This window comes from Lactuca sativa, chromosome 4 (genome assembly GCF_002870075.4).
Source record: "Lactuca sativa cultivar Salinas chromosome 4, Lsat_Salinas_v11, whole genome shotgun sequence".
Taxonomy (NCBI): Eukaryota; Viridiplantae; Streptophyta; class Magnoliopsida; order Asterales; family Asteraceae; genus Lactuca; species Lactuca sativa.
The window spans coordinates 226,845,161-226,852,408 of record NC_056626.2 but is presented as its reverse complement, the minus strand read 5'-3'; positions in this window follow the sequence as shown (position 1 = coordinate 226,852,408).

Sequence of the window (7,248 nt, the reverse complement as noted above, 5' to 3'; positions counted from 1 at the left end):
AAACCATCAGGGAACAACGAATGCCAAAGCGAAAACCTGAAACACCAATCCATAACCATGCCAAACCCGTGAAACAACGAATATCGCATCGAAATCCACACAAGATACCAGCACAAACAATACGCCACAATCAACGCAGGGCAATCAAGACATCAAGAAAGCATCATACCCGCAGCTGCCTCCGGCACTGCTCCGTCTCCCTCTGCCGCAAGCCGATAAGCATGACCCTGAGCCCTTGGGGCTCCGCTCCATCTTGTCCTCCTCCTGAACTCCTCAAGGTGGCCGGTGCTAGAGCCTGCACCGGTCCTGCAGAAAGATGTGGACAGTTGACCCTCAATTGTCCAACCTGCCGACACTGATAACAAATCCTCAATCCCGAATTGGCACTGACTGCCAACAATCCCGAGCACAGTGCCCCTCCTTTCCGCACTTGCGGCATGCACCATCGGACCAGCAAGCTCCGGTGTAACCCCTCCCACACTTCCCACAAGTGTGGCGGCTCAGCTCCCCCACTTTAACATCAACGGTTCTGGACCGTTTCGGCGCTGGCTGCGACTGCATCGGAGCCTGCCTCAGCTCACGCAACTGTAACTCAACCTCTAACTCACGCCGCATGGCGGCCTCCTGCAACACCAACAAGGTCTCACACCTCTGCGCAGACACGAACTGTCTGATATCCCCCTTGAGCATACTCAGATATCGGGATATCTGAGCCTGCTCCGAAGCGAACTCAGGGCAAAACATCGCCCTCTCAATAAACATCCTGGTGATCTCAGTCACCGACTCCAAATCCTGCTTCAGCTCAAGGAACTTCCGAGCCAATCTCTCCTTTTCATCCCGCGGAACATAGCGAGTACTGAACATCTCTCTGAATTGATCCCATGAAACCGCAGCCCTCTGCGCATCGGAAAATGACCTCGTAGTCAATCTCCATCAATCCTTCGCTCCTAGCCTCAACAGGTTCAGATCACACCTCACCCTCTGATCAGCAGGGCATAAACTCGTGGAGAAATACCCCTCTACGTCTGATAACCATCTCATAGCAACAATCGGGTCCTGAACCCTATCGAATGTGGGAGGCTTCGCATAATAGAAGTCCCGATACTGAAAACCCCGACTAGCTCCTCCCCTTGCCGTTGCTACAGCCGTTGTAGTCGCTGCGGCAACCGTCTCTGCGAGAGCCGCATATCGCTCATCGAAATACTCAATCATGGCGGTCTTGATCGACCCAAACAACTCCGGCAACTCAGCCCGGAACAATGCAGCAACCCTATCACGCAGGATCTCACGAATCCTCGCATCCCGCTCGCTCGTGCTCGTCCGATCGATACCTTCGACGGCACTGATCCACCCGGAACTCGCTCTCCAGCTCCCGATCCTGATCCGGATCCACTATCATCATGCCTCGAGATCTCCATAATGAAAACACCCTACCAATCTCAGACACTTCCCAAAATCCTGGGATCCAATTCTCGCAACCCTACCCTAGAGACCATGGTTTCCCTGATACGCGTATGGGTCCTATGCTTTCAGTAGTACGGGCCCATACTACCTTCCACACCTACCCACATTTGTATGAAGTACTACCACAATACCCTAGGGAACATGCATAACAACTATCAACCTTCACCACTAGAGGAACACTGAGAACATCCCATAAGGGACCCTAGGCTACAGGCATCACATATCAGGCAATATTATCATGAATTCCTGAAGATCCCTAGCCTAACTCTAGCATGCTGTTCTATCAAGCTCAAATAAACAAATATCATGTATGGTATCTTGGGGTTACTTACTGGCTCCGGCTGATCGTACCTCCGCGTCCTCCTTTTACCAAATTTGAAAACCATTTTAATTTCTCATTTTAAAATCCTCCTCGATTTGAGACTGGAGTCACACGAATGTTTCCCCAATTCACTCAAACCAAGGCTCTGATACCAACTTGTAACATCCAAAATTTCAAAACAATTAAAACTTTTCAAAAGCCACTCATTTTAATAATGTTGTTACAAAAGGTTTTCAATACATTATTTAACAGAGTATTTCCCAGGTTCAATTCATAAAACACCAACGCGAGGAACGGTACGATCACGCCTTTGCCTTGCTACAGACTCTTGAGAACCTGAAACATAAAACCACAACTGTAAGCCCGAAAGCTTAGTGAGATACCCCCAGAATACCAACCACATATACGCCTTTCCAGGCCATGACCTTCCGGTCCACATAGTAATGCCTTCCGGCCCATAACATATCGCCTTCCGGCCCATAACATATTGCCTTCCGGCCCATAAGCATAAAATGCATATATAACATAACAAACAATCATATAGCAGTTCATAGACAACAATCGATCAACAGATCACATATCATAGCATTACTCTAACAAGATACCGGTCTAGCCGGTCACTATCATAACATTACCCTATGAATCAGTCAACATACTAAATGCATACATACGCCTTTCCAGGCCATGACCTTCCGGTCCACATAGTAATGCCTTCCGGCCCGTAACATATAATGCCTTCCGGCCTGTAACATATAATGACAACTACCCGGATTTCCATCCGGTAAAAAGGGTCGGCCTTGGTGCCATAACCCTAACGATATAGTGAGGATAACTCACCTCGAAACTGCCGACTGAACAGATAGCTCAAGCTGCTCCGATCACTGATACGATCTCCACCTCTGGACAGTCACCAATGCACTGAACTCAAACAATAACAACAATTACCCAAAATGCCCCTGGACCACTGGTAAATCCTTGGTCAAAGACAAGGTCAAAGTCAACCCCTGACTGACCCTACTCGCCGAGTCAACCCTATGACTCGCCGAGTCCCCATACTCAGAATTTCACTCAACCCGCGATCTAACTCGCCGAGTCACCCCAAGACTCGCCGAGTCAACGACTCTGAGTCCACTCGCCCTTAACTCACCGATTCCTTAAGATACCCTTCCTACACATCGAGTATCCCCTTTTTACTCGACGAGTTCCTCCTGGAAGAATCGCGGGGCCACCCCGACTCAACTCGCCGAGTCTGAAGAACAGCTCGACGAGTCCCAGTAAACCTTCAAGCTACTCGCCGAGTCTGTTCATCGGACTCGGCGAGTCCATGCCATGCAACCTCTCAAACTGCTTTCTAATGGCAGAACTGCTCCGACCATTCATAAGTCTGGCCTTCCTAGACTGATCCATCACGTAAGGTCCTCATTTCAGTGCTCATGATACACCCCATGATTCATAATTCACATTTTGACCTAAGGCATAAGGATTCCAATCCAAAGCCTTCATCAATTCCCGAAATGCACAGGCATGGGACATTCTGGACCTACAAAGGTCCCAATACAGGGTTACAATCGTTTGGGGAACTAGGGTAACATTCAATCTAGTCACAAAAGGGGTTCCATAAACCCTAATTCCATGACACATCAACATAGCAGAGCATAACTCGAATTCTTACCTGAATAATGTGCCCTCTGTGTCCCCAAATCCTCAGAACGTGACTCCCTTGCTGTTCCTTTAGCCAAGCCCTTCTCTTCCTTGCACAACAACTCTTCCAAGATCAACAATGGCCCTTAAACTTTGCTCCAGATGTACCCAATCGATTTAGGGTTCTTCTCAGAAGGCTAAAATGAACAATGACGGCCAATAAGTGCCTCTTATACGTCCCAAACCTGAACGGTTAGGGTTTTCGCTAAACAACGCAGACTCGCCGAGTCCATATCTGGACTCGTCGAGTCCAGTCGCGAACCCGCGACCCGGTCTGCGATCCTACTCGGCGAGTCTAGGCTCCAACTCGCCGAGTCCCCTCTTAAAACACCCCCAAAATCATAATTATATCAATATTTGGAATTACGGGCTGTTACAACTCTCCCCCACTAGAACTAGACTTCGCCCTCGAAGTCTCACTCTGAAAATAGCTCCGGATGCTGCTCCCACATCTCACGCTCCGGCTCACAGGTCATTTCCGATCCCCTCCGGCGCTGCCACTGAACTAACACCAGAGGTATCTCCTTATTCCTCAGCACCTCGATCTTCCGATCTCTGATGACCACTGGTCTCTCAGCATAATTCAGGCCCGCATCCACCTGAATGTCTTCTAATGGGACCACTGCCGACTCATCGGCTTTACACTTCCTCAATTGCGACACATGAAAAATGTCGTGGATTTGTCTCAAATCCGTGGGTAACTCCAAACGTTAGGCCACCCGGCCTACCCCCGCAATCACATGAAAAGGCCCAATATACCGGGGCCCCAACTTGCCCCTCTTCCTGAATCGAATCACTCCTCTCCAAGGAAAGGCCTTCAGGAGTACGAGGTCGCCGACCTGAAACTCAAGCTCGGACCGGCGTCTGTCTGCATAACTTTTCCTGTCGGCTCTGGGCGGTCAATAACCTCTGTCTAACCTGCTGAACCTGCTCTGTCGACTGAAGCACGATCTCTGTACTGCACATCACTCTCTGTAACCGAAAATTACCCAAGATGCAACTCTGCTCTAAATCTCAACGATCACTCGACCCATAAGGGTTAGGAAACCATGAACCACCGGATCCCCGATCCAAAGCCCACTTTGTCCAATCCGGACCGACCGAGAGATCCATTCTCACTCTCAGAGCAACTCTCACAAGTTCTCCTCTTGCCATCACATACACATGCTGAACTAGCCCCAACACCCACAGGTTGGAAGACCCGAGACACTGATGATATCCTCGAACGTCTCCCAAGATGAACCACTACATCCACCCTACACTCTGATCAGAATCACACTGAGAATTTAAGATTCTTTCTCCCCCTGCATCCCTTCTGAGCCTCAACAGACATCCCCAAACCGGATGGGTTCCTACTTCGCTGCCGCGAACACGATGCTCAAAGCCATACTCGAAACACTCTAACCATAACTTCTGTTCTGCAACTTTCACTTTCATGAACTTGCACTCCCCTTCGGAGTTACACACCTTTCTCTTTTCCTTTTCCAAGGAACCCTCTTGGCCATAATGCCACTCCAACCAGTGTCACGGTGCTCGCTCCAAGCGACACCACCCTTTTTGCGTAACCGCTATTCACATACTCTGGTTCTCATTGCAGGGGCTCTCAATCCCATGCACTCTCTCCACTCATCAAAATCACTGCCTCAGCTAAACAAGATCACTAACCCGGGGCCAGACCTTCCAATGCGATTACACTGCAACATACACAATCCGCAATCTCAAACTGATCCAGCAATACCAACAGAGTCTCCAGCATGACTGGACCGACTCTCATAACACATACTAGCCACTCGAGGCTATATCTCTATGGGTCCGTACACCCAAACTTTGCGAACCCTCAGGTTCTAACTCTGGGAACCTTCCGGTTCCAGCTCTAGAAACATGCACAACATAATCCCGTGGGATCAATGCAGTACAACCCATCACGTACATCAAGAATACAAATACTCTGATCGCATAACCCCGGTTACTTACTCAAACTTGATCCCGGCCTGCTCCCAGGCCTCCACAATCAAATGCCCTAGGTCTGTATCCCGCCCCGCATTCTCGACAATCGCTCTTGTCAGCCTAGACTCTGAGCTGACAAACACTGCTGAATCCCAACAGCTAAGCACCCTCACCTACTCATCGATCTCCCGGAGAATTCTCCAATTCTCCCCCACTAAAGCACTGACTAACTGCCACCGATCGTCATTAACGACCTTTCAGAACAATCCTGCACAAAGAGAACATTTACACACTGACTGCTTCCCTCAAGCATAAGCAACCCTCAGCAAAGCACATCTCCTCCCTGATCAATCCGCTCAAAAGAATCTGGTCTTTCAATTATCCACTCCACGACTGCAGCTGCTACCCGACATTCAACCCAGTGCCGCATTACCACTATCAACTCTCACGAACGATAACCAACGGAATTCCCAAACAATAACCCGTAACCAAACCCACAACCTGCCAAAGGATGAATACCGCATCGAAAACCGCACAAGGCTACCGGCACCAAAACACCAAACTATAACCATACCAAACCATCAGGGAACAACGAATGCCAAAGCGAAAACCTGAAACACCAATCCATAACCATGCCAAACCCGTGAAACAACGAATATCGCATCGAAATCCACACAAGATACCAGCACAAACAATACGCCACAATCAACGCAGGGCAATCAAGACATCAAGAAAGCATCATACCCGCAGCTGCCTCCGGCACTGCTCCGTCTCCCTCTGCCGCAAGCCGATAAGCATGACCCTGAGCCCTTGGGGCTCCGCTCCATCCTGTCCTCCTCCTGAACTCCTCAAGGTGGCCGGTGCTAGAGCCTGCACCGGTCCTGCAGAAAGATGTGGACAGTTGACCCTCAATTGTCCAACCTGCCGACACTGATAACAAATCCTCAATCCCGAATTGGCACTGACTGCCAACAATCCCGAGCACAGTGCCCCTCCTTTCCGCACTTGCGGCATGCACCATCGGACCAGCAAGCTCCGGTGTAACCCCTCCCACACTTCCCACAAGTGTGGCGGCTCAGCTCCCCCACTTTAACATCAACGGTTCTGGACCGTTTCGGCGCTGGCTGCGACTGCATCGGAGCCTGCCTCAGCTCACGCAACTGTAACTCAACCTCTAACTCACGCCGCATGGCGGCCTCCTGCAACACCAACAAGGTCTCACACCTCTGCGCAGACACGAACTGTCTGATATCCCCCTTGAGCATACTCAGATATCGGGATATCTGAGCCTGCTCCGAAGCGAACTCAGGGCAAAACATCGCCCTCTCAATAAACATCCTGGTGATCTCAGTCACCGACTCCAAATCCTGCTTCAGCTCAAGGAACTTCCGAGCCAATCTCTCCTTTTCATCCCGCGGAACATAGCGAGTACTGAACATCTCTCTGAATTGATCCCATGAAACCGCAGCCCTCTGCGCATCGGAAAATGACCTCGTAGTCAATCTCCATCAATCCTTCGCTCCTAGCCTCAACAGGTTCAGATCACACCTCACCCTCTGATCAGCAGGGCATAAACTCGTGGAGAAATACCCCTCTACGTCTGATAACCATCTCATAGCAACAATCGGGTCCTGAACCCTATCGAATGTGGGAGGCTTCGCATAATAGAAGTCCCGATACTGAAAACCCCGACTAGCTCCTCCCCTTGCCGTTGCTACAGCCGTTGTAGTCGCTGCGGCAACCGTCTCTGCGAGAGCCGCATATCGCTCATCGAAATACTCAATCATGGCGGTCTTGATCGACCCAAACAACTC